The following is a 13,439-nucleotide window of genomic DNA, read 5'->3' on the forward strand; positions in this document are numbered from 1 at the left end:
AGATCAGACATAGGCACTTCCTGCAGGCAAGCAGCAGTGTGAAGAGACTTACTCTACAAACAGATAAGGTTTTTATCCAGGAGGGAGGAATATAGAAGAACTGACTCTGTGTTTTATTGATTAAATGAGATAGCAGGGCTGACACTGTCATTGTGTCTTATATCCCTCTCATGTGTCTAATCTGTCTCATCTATTTTTTTCTACGTGTCAAATACTAGTAGAATGTTCAGAAGCTAAGTTAAAGTGTAAATAAACCCGGGTCCCTGATATTCTAAGCACATTGTTACCATACAGCATCATGAAGTGTCTGCTTAGAGAGTCCCCGTCCACACTCTGGAATCTTACACTGACCATCACTGAGTTATAGGAGCCAGAACGGAGTAAAGTTTTAAGGGGGTTAAAAATGATCTTTATTGTGTAATCATTTATGGACATTTATGTCCAAATATGGTAACATATTTGCATATAGCTTACGTTTTATTTACTTTCAATAAAAAGCTACAGTTGGCCATGTATTGAGATCAATAGATGGCAAAGTTTAACAAATCTGCATAAACATTCTCTGTAGGTATTTATATTGCTTCTCACAGGTTAAATTTTTCACATCTTTTTCAACATGGTATCAAACAAATGAAAACCCGAATCTAAATACTTTCTGAAAGTATGGACTATTTAACCAGCAGCAATTAGCTATACTAAATTAGCACAGTAGGATGATAGCTTTTGAATGGAAGATAACAATGGAAATCCAACTGTATTGTTCTCAACTTAAAATGCAGAATGTCTCTAGCACAGGCATCAAAAACAGAGAGAAACGCCCTCCCTAACGCACTCCGAGACACAAGAGGAAATAATGATCACCAAAAATATATAAATACATCCCAAATAGCCGCTCGAGGCTCTGACAGCTATTATTTCTAGAAGCAAATTTTTATTGCTGGATGAAGCGCGGTGAATCTTCTCATCACTGCTATGCAGTACATCACTCCAAGGTCTTCCTATATGCAAAAATAATCAATAACATCAACATGAGGGGTGAGTAAGAAACCATACAATGATTAACAAAGTAAAGTATACCATGAGAGCACAAAGTATTATTGTAGTCCGATAATAACTGTTAACAATGTCTTCTATTCAAAGGATGAAGGACAAAACTTTACGCCTCCAGGGAGTTGAATGATTTCAGTTTCATTCTGTCCTTACATTAACAAACACAACAGAGAAGAAGCTAAGTAAGGAGAGAAGTAAAAACCATGCAAAAGAACCTACATTCCCCTAATTCCATTTATGTGTTTCAGTCTTTGCTCCTCACTTATCAAAAGTCATATGAATTGTATTTTGTTTTTATTTAGAGAACCATATGAGGGTTATTTTTTGTGGCACAGTGTACTTCCTATTGTCACTAATTTAACACATTGGACGAATGCATTCGAAATGTGCATCGTTGACTGGTAAGTTTGTCTTTTTAAGACCATAAAACCCAAAAACTGATTTGGCAAACAACCAGTGATTTTGTCCATGTGCTCCCTGTTAAATCATCATATAGGGTCGGGGTGTAATAGTTCTCATTACGGAGAGTTTGCCAGTTAAGGCCGCCTTGCAGGCGTGTGGAGACTTATAGCCATTGACACTTCACTAGGGTATTCTGGGAAAATATGCAAATAAGTTTTCCAGGATGCGATAAGGAAAACCACACTTGTTTTAGCTACCTTGTAAGGCAGCTCCCTTGACATCAAGCATTACCTTCAGGAAGCATAATGGCATGCTGTGGGATTAAAACCAAACAAGTACATCTATTCCAGAAGGAACAGATTCCAAGCTGTAAACAGCACTGTTTCAACCCGGTTGGGTCTCTTCAGTACAGCGTAGGGAACTGGTTTGGTTGTGCAAGAGGCTCTCCTTACAGCGAGTTTGCCAATTAAGGCAGCCTTGTAGGCATGTGAAGACTTATAGCCGTTGATGCTCCACTAGGGAGTAAACGTGCAAATAAGTTTTCCATGCTTCCTGAAGGCGTGGTATTCCTTACCCCATCCTGGAAAATGTATTTGCATATTTTCCCAGAATCCCCTAGTGGAGCATCAATGGCTTTAAGTCTCCACACGCTTACAAGGCGGCCTTAATTGGCAAACTTTACGTAAGGAGAACTCTTACTTCCCAACCCTAGTCAAAAGCCTCTCACTCCAGGTCCCTAGACTGTACTGAAGAGACTCAACCAGGTCGAAACAGAGCTGTCTACAGTTGGGAATCTGTTCCTTCTGGAATAGACATACCGTTATGGTTTTAATTCTGCATCATATCAATAGGTTTCCTGAAGGTACCAAACATACTATTGGGGCGTGCACAGCTCTAGTATTCACTGGTCCACACAGTAGCAATTGAGCAACTAGAAATTAGAAGAAAAAAAAGAAGTGTGCTATAATGGACCGAAAATGAGGTATAAAGTAATCTTTATTAATCCATAAACTTACAACTACACAAGAGTTAAAATCAATTAAAAGTACATAAGTACACAAAAAAACACACTGGATGGACGAAGCACAGTGGCTCCAGTCCACCCACCACCCCTAACAATAGGTATAGAGGCGTATACAAGGTACCAAGGATAAACATCCTATTCTGTATCAATATTGTTGACCACAAAACACAATACAAATGAATACATATTTTCGCAAGCAATAAATTCCTGTCTGCCAAAACCCCCCCACAGCTGTCAATATGACGAGGCAAAAATGTAAACAACAACAGATAAAGTGCAAGTGCAAAAAAGTGCTGATTGTCAACTACACCTCAAGACAAGCTGGGCTGGGCTCCAATGCGGCCCAACACCCGGGAGAAACAGTGGTCAAACAAAAGTGACAATGCCCATTCTAACACCTAAAAGTTGATAGGGGTGGGAGGTTCCCCACGCGTATCGTCGCTATCGGCGACTTCCTCAGGGGTCTGTCAGACCCTTCCTAGTTGAACATAGAGTTCACACAATGATGACACTTGGGCTGTATACAATGGACCGGAGATTGAGAAACACATGTCCATGGGCCTTAGACTAAAACTGAACTATGTTTTCAGGGTTCATTTTATAGATCCCCAATAATCTGACATATACATTGTAAGTATACTTCTAACTGTGCACTGTAAACATAGCATGAACAGTGCTATAGGTTGGGCACTGTTCATACCAGAGTAATTCTTGCTTTTCCTTCCATCTGAATAATCAGATTATGATCTCATACTGTAAATTCCACCGAAAACAAGGCTATTTGTGATTCACATCTCATCAAAATGCTTTATTTTCTCAGAATATGTGATTATTGCCAAAGCCTAAAAAATGCATAATTATCATCATTTCACCTGGCAATACACAGTACAGACTAAAAATACCCATTATCATTATTCCACATCCCCCGGTAGCTTCCGTTGATATAATTTGCCTGCTTTTTTTTTATTTTTTTTTTATAGGATACGCAAACAATGAGAGCGAGATGTCTGCTTACCAACAAATCTAATAGTATAGAGAAACTACATAATGGGCCCGGTACACATTTGCTAAGCGCATTTCAATTTACTTTATAGCTTTACTGTACCATAAATGTTCCCATTTAGTCCCAAGACAGAACTATTACAAAACAATAAACTGGGAGGTTTTACTGGAGTATTAAATATATCAAGCATTTGATACCTTGTAGAAGATGGCGCTTTCAGTGCAAGCGGTGACTTGACACGATGCAGTAACGTTAATTCTCCAGCCCAGGATTCATTACAACCAAACATGTTGTATGGGAAGAGACCAGTTTCATCAATCACGATGAAAGGTCTAAGCCCGGCTTTTGCTTCTAACTACAACACACGATTCTGCCTCTATCTATCCTTCAATGGATGCGTTAAGTCGTGTTTAATCTCTTCAAATATAACAAGCTGCTGCCTTGTTTGTTTCAGCCTGCTAATGAAAAATTCCACGTATAAGGACAAAAAAGCCAAAATACTAATGCATCTGTTTGATGTGCAAATGATAAGTTACGACGCTTAATGAAGTCTTGGATAAGAAATGGTGTGAAAAACAATGGCGGCGATAAAAGAGAATGCATCTCAAAATGCAGCATTATGCTACATTAAATATAATACAATATTATCAAATATAATAATCTATTTTTATAAAACAATTACCCAAACTATCTATGCAGCAGCTCACAACTGTGTACTAACATATAAATGTACCTCCATTATTGCGAACGCACCATACTTGCCATGCATTAACCATTTTACAACAGTAACCATAGCCAAAGCCTACGAGACGAGTATTAGTCGAAGCCTACAAGATGAGTATTAGTCGATGTTTGCAAGATTATTATTAGTTGATGCCTACGAGACAAGTATTAGGCAAACCCTACAAGACGAGTATTAGTCAAAGCGTACAAGACGTGCATTACTCAAAGCATACGAGACGAGCACTACTCAAAGCGTACGAGACAAGTATTAGACGAAGCCTAAAAGCCGAGTATTAGTCAAAGCATAAAAGCCGAGTATTAGTCAAAGCGTACAAGACGAGTATTAGCTGAAGCCTACAAGACGAGTATTAGTTAAAGCATACAAGTTTTAGTCAAAGCCTACGAGACAATTATAATGATAATGGTAATGGGTGATCTCAAACTAAAAGCCTGTCTCCATCTCATTCATTTTATTAGTACACTATAAGTATTGCCTAAATTTTCAAATACATTGCAATTGGGTGTTACCATTTCCTTTGTGAAAGCAAAGATTTTCTGTACAGTACGACATAGGGAAAAGACCATGTCGATGAAAACGATTTTGCTAATTTATTAAATCATTTTCAGGAGGACTCACAACATGCACTGTACTTCCTACGTGAAATTTTATAGGTTAGAGGTGACCAATCCTCCTTCAAAAATTCCCCAAACCAAACCCTGTCTGCAAGAACTTTATATGAATGGCTTCCTTTCATATGTAATTCTGCCTTTACCCTGCATAGTTTGTTATAGGAAAAATGTATGGCTAAAACAAACTTCCCTCAACTCCTATAATATTCTAAAATGGGGACTATTAGTATCTACAACTATGCACAATGTAAAGACAAGTCATTGATTCAGATTGTTACTAAGTAATGCTCCATTTTTCCTATGGTGGCGATGCAGGAGAATTCAAAACAGGTTCCACAACAAATTAAAGCTCAATAGTGAACATCTCATTGTATAAAAAGCCACATTGACCAAAGTAAACATTAAAGAAGGGCAGCACGGTGGCTTGCGGTGGCTCAGTGGTTAGCACTACAGCCTTGCAGTGATGGGGACCTGGGTTTAAGTCCCATACATTAAAACATCTGTAAAGCAGTTTGCATGTTGTCTCCATTTTTGTATGGGTTTCCTCCAAGTCCTCTGGTTTCCTCCCACAAAATATACTGGTAGGTTGATTAGATTGTAAGCCCCATGAGGACAGGGAATGATTTGGAAAGCTATGTGTAGCTATGCGTAACCTGTGAGCGCTATATAAATAAAGTAAACAGCCTGTAAAACCAGAGCTTGGAAGGGCTCACGCAACAGGTAAGTTGATTTTAGAAGGAAGCAGATGACCAGTGTCACCTACATCTATGAGTAAGTGTCCCTGGTTCATCATCCCTGATTTTGATGGTAGATTTTCTTTAAGTTATCCCTTTAAAGTGATTACCACAACTTGCAACCCCTTATGTGCTCCATGGCCTATAAACTTCATGGAGGACAAACAATCAAATAAATGATCACATATCTACGGTTGTTGGATACAAGCGAGTTTGGTCTGACAAATTCGCTCTGTGGGCTTGCAGGATTTACCAGACCAAAACTAAAACCACTGGACTGAACGAACAGGCCAGTAAATGCAGAACTCTCTGAAGTCCTTGGGGTTATCACTATTTTAGATACGATTTCATAAAGTAGTTTCTACTTGTACCATACCACAAAATATTCTTCTTACTAAAGACTCAATAAAAAATAAAATAAAATTCAGTCATCTTAAATCATTTAGCAAAAAAATAAGTTATAATTGGGAGTTAATAATAAAACCACAACGTCACACAAGTATAACATTCACATAAAGCCTAAGAAGAGTAGAACATATATATAGTTGGCACAGGAGAGCGCAATCACGAATCGTCCGTCAGCCTCAGCCGCTCTCGCAGGACTACACAGTGCGGTGGTAAACAAGGTGAACTCGGAAGTCATCGGTAGTAAAGTAGCCAGCACTCTACGAGCAGCGGCTCTCATTATTCTCGTAATGGCAGTGGAAATAATTACACAGTCTTCTCATTATGACAGACTCGCTCGTGAAGCCTGCAGTGGTTCTTGTGACCAGGAGAGACAAATAATTGCTGACCCTGGGAACAGAAAAAATACAGTGGCCGGGTCAAGGACTCGGCTCTTGCAGATGTAAATGTGAAACCTTGCTCTATGCATTTAATGAATATTGAATGCCTGTAATACAATGTTTAGTAGAACAAGAGAAATCGCAATCCCTCGGAGTTCATGTACACAGCAGACACACAACGGACAACACACAACGGACATGTAATGGATGCTCAACCCACCCCCAATGTGAATTGGAGAGTCACCTCTAACCAACTCACCTTAATCATCTTAATTAGAGACTAACAAAAATGTGGTCACTGATCAGCATTTTAGCTAGGGTTTCCCTCAAAAATGTGGTTTATATTTTATAGCTACAAACCCCAACCCAACAGCCTCAATATAGTATGCAACTTAGAGGAGGTCTGCACAACAGTACCAGTGTAGCTCCACATTAAGACCAACACTGGTTTGAGTGATTTTTTTCATTTTCAAGAAGATATTGGGGCTTATTTACTACGGTCCCGCGGCTGCATTTTCAATGCACGTGATCGTTTTGTGTTGCAATCACGCCAGCTTTCATGCGACACAAATCAGGGGCAGGCCGGTGGACGATCTGACGGATTCGGACAACGCGCGGAATTTAACATTTAAACTGTCTGCAGGAAATCGGACACACAATCTTTGTGAATCGCAGCAGCAGTGCAGGATCATCGGACAACACACCTCGGGGATCTCGCAAGGACGGGTAAATAATTGTGCCTGATTCTGTCTGCAGTATCTACCTCTGAATTTGCAGTCCTCTCTGAGCTGGTAGGTGGATATCTTACTATCTGTAGCCCTTCAATTATCCATAATGTTTAGTCTCATGCTGAAAATTTGTGGTTCTGCTCTCTGAACCTGGGTTTCAGCCAGAGGTTCATGTTGTACGTTTGGGCCCACCCCCACTAGTAACAACAGAGATCATTGCTGCCATAGATTGCAGGTGTTAACCCTTTAAACAACTTGCAGCTCAACGGGGGTCTCTGTGATGAGACCCCCTACAGATCATGAGAACAGGGGGTCTCATGGTATCTATGTAGCTGATGGAGATTGTCGAGTATGGCGCTCGGCATACTCCATCAGCTCCATAGAGATGAATGGGGCAGCCTGGCGATGCTCAACCAACTGCTCCGCTCATCTCAGGAGGTGACCCCTAAAGATCTTGAGAACGAGGGGTCCAATGGGGTCTATGGAGCCAATGGAGATTGCCGAGTAGGGCGCTCGGCAATCTCCTTCAGCTCCATAGAGATGAATTGTCCTATTCTAGTTATGCGCAACCGACTGCTCTGCTCATTCTCGGGAAGCGACAGAGGGTCCAACGAGGGTACATCAGGCCACCTGTTCTAGTGATCTGTAGGGGTGTCATCGCTGAATCCCCAACAATGAGCACGTTTGGCCCTATCCACTTGTTATGCGGTAAACCCTCTTTAAGTGCTAATGGCAGCATCTAAATGCCAGAGCCACATCCACCATTTTCCCATGTATCGCCACTCTCTGATGTCTTCAATCGCTGGACAGATTGTGGGTGTTAACTCTGTACAATACCGCCAGGGAGGAATTATCCAAGGTGAAATGGCAAAACCCATGCCCAGTAGGCAATAAGATCCCACCGAAAGAAAGTAGTAACACCCAGTGACTGTTCATGTCAAGTTCAGTTTTTATTCAAATTTTTGTTTAAGACTGTGAACCCAAACAGATCCCCTCATCGATTTTGGAAACCCTTTAACATCAAGGAGATGTTACAACAGGGCAACGTCTTTGAGCGTAAATCCGAACACTCCTTATACTTACACTTTCTGAATTTGCGAAATTAGCAGCAAAAGGTAAAGTGGCTATTTACTTAATATTTTTAATTACCTAAAAATAATTCTAAAATGTAAATCAGATATACAGCATATAGTATTTGATGCACTGAACATTCCATGAAGCTCCATGCATGATCCTGAGACAGGATGTATCTAGAGATCCATATGACAAGAGTTTACTTTATTACGTGAAAAAGATATTATGTGGATCTATCATTACAATGAGATATTGTTTTTATAAGGAAAGTAGCAATCTGCCATATACGTCTCTGCCAAGGTAAACAAAGCCTGCTATCAGGGCAGATAACATCTGGATGTATGCAATTTACATTTACAGCCGATTCCTGTGTAAACACTTTCACCGATATCAGAAGGGACACTTAAACTTTCCACGGCAGATAATTGAAACCATCGAGCAAAATGTTACCTGGAATAACTGAACCTTAGAAATAATATGACAAGACGCGGAAACGTGAAATTACTTATACAATCGTAAACGTTGTATTTACATTAAATGGAAAATCTCTACAAGACTGTCTTCAATCTATGAGTTTTTTCTGTCTCTTGTATATAATTGTTAGTAGTATTTTTTGTTATTTTTATAGTGTTATGTTGCATTGATTTATACAAAATGGTTGGTCCAAATCACAGTAGGCAATGTAGTAGTACAGGCGGTCCTCTACTTAAGAAAACCAGACTTACAGATGACCCCTAGTTAAAGACGGACCCCCCTGCCCAATGTGATGTCTAATGAAGCTCTCTGGATCATTTATTATAGTCCCAGACTGCAATGATCAGCTGTAAGGTGTCTGTAATGAAGCTTTATTGATAATATTTGGTCCAATTACAGCAAAAAATGTTGAAACTCCAATTGTCACTGGGGAAAAATTTTTTTTTGTCTGGAGCTACATTTATAAAATATACAGCTTCAAATTACATACAAATTCAACTTAAGAACAAACCTATGGAACCTATCTTGTATGTAACCCCGGGACTGCCTGTATACAGACTCTAAATGGGTCAAACATAAGATCTTCATTGCATAGCCATTTGACCATTAGCGATTGACAAATAAATCAATCAATCTTGCAGGATTATTACAGGATGCACATTAAAAATACTTCATTTAAGTGGGTCTTTAGCTTATTAATGCCATTTTATTAACTCTTGAATGTATGGTGGAAAAGAAAATCATCAACTTTATTTAGGATTTTTGGGAGCTGTTCACCATACCATAAAAATAATGTTATCTTTATTCTAAGGATCCGTACGATTACAGTTATTTATATACCGTATATACTCGAGTATAAGCCGACCCAAGTATAAGCAGAGGCCCCTAATTTTACCACAAAAACCTGGTAAAACCTATATATTTTTTACTCGAGTATAAGCCGAGTTTGGGTTTTCAGCACATTTTTTTGTGCTGAAAAACTAGGCTTATACTTGAGTATATATGGTAGTTATTTATATTTTTTTTTTACAATATTTCCAAAAAAAAACTAATATAGAGAAAATCTTATTTGTTTTAGTATTGCCATCTTTTCAGAGACTTAACTTTTGTATTTTTCTGGTTCAGGTCTTATTTTTACGTGTTGGGTTGTTCTTTTCAGTGGTACCATTTTGGTGCACACAATTTTTTTGATCACTTTTTGGAACATTTTTGTAAAGGGATTTTATGTGAAACATTTCTGGCAAGATTTTCAGGTTTTTCCCTCAGTGGGTCCAATAATACTTCCAAATTATTGAACAGGTTCTTACAGTGTTTTTTTGTGATTTGGTGTATTTTTGTACTTTATTACACGTGTATAGGGAATGTTGGCGTTAACAAGACTTTTCTATTAATCATTTTATTAAAAAACTTTAACTGTTTTAAACTTTTCTTTTCCTCATAGGTTGGCTTCAACAAGCGATCCTCCGATCAATTGTTAAAGCTTGCATTGATTTAATACAAATGCATTGCACTGTGTAATGTACCGTATATACTCGTGTATAAGCAGAGTTTTTCAGCACAAAAAATGTGCTGAAAAACGTCCCCTCTGCTTATACAGGAGTCACAAGTCACTTAAAAAATACTTAAAAAATAATAAACTTATATACTCACCCTCCGGTGGCCCCGATGTCCGCGCGGGTCCTCTTCTACTTCCGCGCCCGTCTACTGCCTTCTATACATCGTGCTGGGCGCCGCCATTGCTCTCTCCCGGGAGGCGCCTAGTATGACGTCAGCAGCGCGCCCGGGAGAGAGCAATGGCGGCGCCCAGCGCGATATACAGAAGACGGCCGCGGACCTCGGGGGAGCAGCGCTTTACATCGGGGCCACCGGAGGGTGAGTATATAAGCTTATTTTACTACTGGGTGCAGGCTGGGCACTGCTGTATACTACTGGGGGCAGGCTGGGCAGTGCTGTATACTACTGGGCGCAGGGTGGGCACTGCTGTATACTACTGGGGGCAGGCTGGGCACTGCTGTATACTACTGGGGGCAGGCTGGGCACTGCTGTATACTACTGGGGGCAGGCTGGGCACTGCTGTATACTACTGGGGGCAGGCTGGGCACGGCTGTATACTACTGGGGGCAGGCTGGGCACGGCTGTATACTACTGAGGGCAGGCTGGGCACTGCTGTATACTACTGGGGGCAGTGCTGTATACTACTGGGGGCAGGCTGTATACTACTGGGGGCAGGCTGAGCACTGCTGTATACTACTGGGGGCAGGCTGGGCACTGCTGTATACTACTGGGGGCAGTGCTGTATACTACTGGGGGCAGGCTGTATACTACTGGGGGCAGGCTGTATACTACTGGGGGCAGGCTGTATACTACTGGGGACAGGCTGTATACTACTGGGGACAGGCTGTATACTACTGGGGGCAGGCTGGGCAGTGCTGTATACTACTGGGGGCAGTGCTGTATACTACTGGGGGCAGTGCTGTATACTACTGGGGGTAGGCTGTATACTACTGGGGGCAGGCTGTATACTACTGGGGGCAGGCTGTATACTACTGGGGGCAGTGCTGTATACTACTGGGGGCAGTGCTGTATACTACTGGGGGCAGTGCTGTATACTACTGGGGGCAGTGCTGTATACTACTGGGGGCAGGCTGTATACTACTGGGGGCAGGCTGGGCACTGCTGTATACTACTGGGGGCAGGCTGGGCACTGCTGTATACTACTGGGGGCAGGCTGGGCACTGCTGTATACTACTGGGGGCAGTGCTGTATACTACTGGGGGCAGGCTGTATACTACTGGGGGCAGGCTGTATACTACTGGGGGCAGGCTGGGCAGTGCTGTATACTACTGGGGGCAGTGCTGTATACTACTGGGGGCAGTGCTGTATACTACTGGCGGTAGGCTGTATACTACTGGGGGTAGGCTGTATACTACTGGGGGCAGGCTGTATACTACTGGGGGCAGGCTGTATACTACTGGGGGCAGGCTGTATACTACTGGGGGCAGTGCTGTATACTACTGGGGGCAGTGCTGTATACTACTGGGGGCAGTGCTGTATACTACTGGGGGCAGGTTGTATACTATTGGGGGCAGGTTGTATACTATTAGGGGCAGGCTGTATACTATTAGGGGCAGGCTGTATACTATTAGGGGCAGGCTGTATACTATTAGGGGCAGGCTGTATACTATTAGGGGCAGGCTGTATACTATTAGGGGCAGGCTGGGGTGGCTGTATACTACTGGGGGCAGGCTGGGGTGGCTGTATACTACTGGGGGCAGACTGGCTATATACTGGGGCTGTATACTATTAGGGGCAGGCTGTATACTATTAGGGGCAGGCTGTATACTATTAGGGGCAGGCTGGGGTGGCTGTATACTACTGGGGGCAGGCTGGGGTGGCTGTATACTACTGGGGGCAGACTGGCTATATACTGGGGGGGTCGGTGACCAATCCATTTCCCACCCTCAGCTTATACTCGAGTCAATTAGGGGTATACTACTGGGGGCAGGCTGTATACTACTGGGGGCAGGCTGTATACTACTGGGGGCAGGCTGGGCAGTGCTGTATACTACTGGGGGCAGTGCTGTATACTACTGGGGGCAGTGCTGTATACTACTGGGGGTAGGCTGTATACTACTGGGGGCAGGCTGTATACTACTGGGGGCAGGCTGTATACTACTGGGGGCAGTGCTGTATACTACTGGGGGCAGGCTGTATACTACTGGGGGCAGGCTGTATACTACTGGGGGCAGGCTGTATACTACTGGGGGCAGGCTGTATACTACTGGGGGCAGGCTGTATACTACTGGGGGCAGGCTGTATACTACTGGGGGCAGTGCTGTATACTACTGGGGGCAGTGCTGTATACTACTGGGGGCAGTGCTGTATACTACTGGGGGCAGGTTGTATACTATTAGGGGCAGGCTGTATACTATTAGGGGCAGGCTGTATACTATTAGGGGCAGGCTGTATACTATTAGGGGCAGGCTGTATACTATTAGGGGCAGGCTGTATACTATTAGGGGCAGGCTGTATACTATTAGGGGCAGGCTGGGGTGGCTGTATACTACTGGGGGCAGGCTGGGGTGGCTGTATACTACTGGGGGCAGACTGGCTATATACTGGGGGGGTCTGTGACCAATCCATTTCCCACCCTCAGCTTATACTCGAGTCAATTAGGGGTCTCGGCTTATACTCGAGTATATACGGTAACACACTGAGCATGCGCAGCCCTGGAGGCAGGGCCCACCTGCTAAAGATATTGCACAGCTGAGAGGGTGCCATCAGAAGATCGGACCCCAACGGTGTGCATTATATTTTAATTAAAATAAATATTTAAGTTAATACCCGGGTGTCAAAGACAGACAGCAGAAGGACAAATCAATCTCTCTTGCGATGTAGAACAACTTTGCCTATTATCTTTATTACCTATATGCAGCAGTTTCTTTGCTATCCTCCACAGTTTAGCCTGGCCTGCTGTAGCAGTGTCTTCTGTCTGTTCTTATATCTTGTGTGAATCTGTAAATTTGTTTTTAGCGATATGGTGGCTGCTTCTCCCTGCTCACTCTGTAGGGAGGAGGGGAAGGTCATGTGACAGTGGTCTCTGTAGTTGCAGAAGTCTCCTACATAGAATAGTGAGGTAAAAAAAAAATAGCCGAGTGTTTCTTTGTTATAAAAAAAGATTAACATTTATGTAAATGAGCCTCAAGGACTCCATGGGTGTCACCCTTCAAGTTCCAACTGCACACTGTACAGCACTTGCAACCCGCATGCTGCATCTTTCAGCCCTCCCCTACCGATGATGTCTGCCAGCTC

At 42.4% G+C, this 13,439-nt stretch overlaps 1 protein-coding gene and 1 long non-coding RNA gene across 4 annotated transcripts in view; both read right to left on the minus strand.

The window, feature by feature from the left end:
- Positions 1-13,439, minus strand: part of MACROD2 (mono-ADP ribosylhydrolase 2) — a 1,393,268-nt gene that overhangs the window by 606,460 nt on the left and 773,369 nt on the right. The gene's annotated exons all lie outside the window — the stretch shown is intronic.
- The window catches only part of LOC140120448 (uncharacterized), a 132,147-nt gene continuing 131,772 nt past the window's right edge, over positions 13,065-13,439 (minus strand). Inside the window, exon 3 of the long non-coding RNA XR_011853797.1 lies at positions 13,065-13,246. This is a non-coding gene — a long non-coding RNA (uncharacterized lncRNA). The remainder of the gene's footprint in view (positions 13,247-13,439) is intronic.

Source organism: Engystomops pustulosus, chromosome 3, assembly GCF_040894005.1.
Source record: "Engystomops pustulosus chromosome 3, aEngPut4.maternal, whole genome shotgun sequence".
Classification (NCBI taxonomy): Eukaryota; Metazoa; Chordata; class Amphibia; order Anura; family Leptodactylidae; genus Engystomops; species Engystomops pustulosus.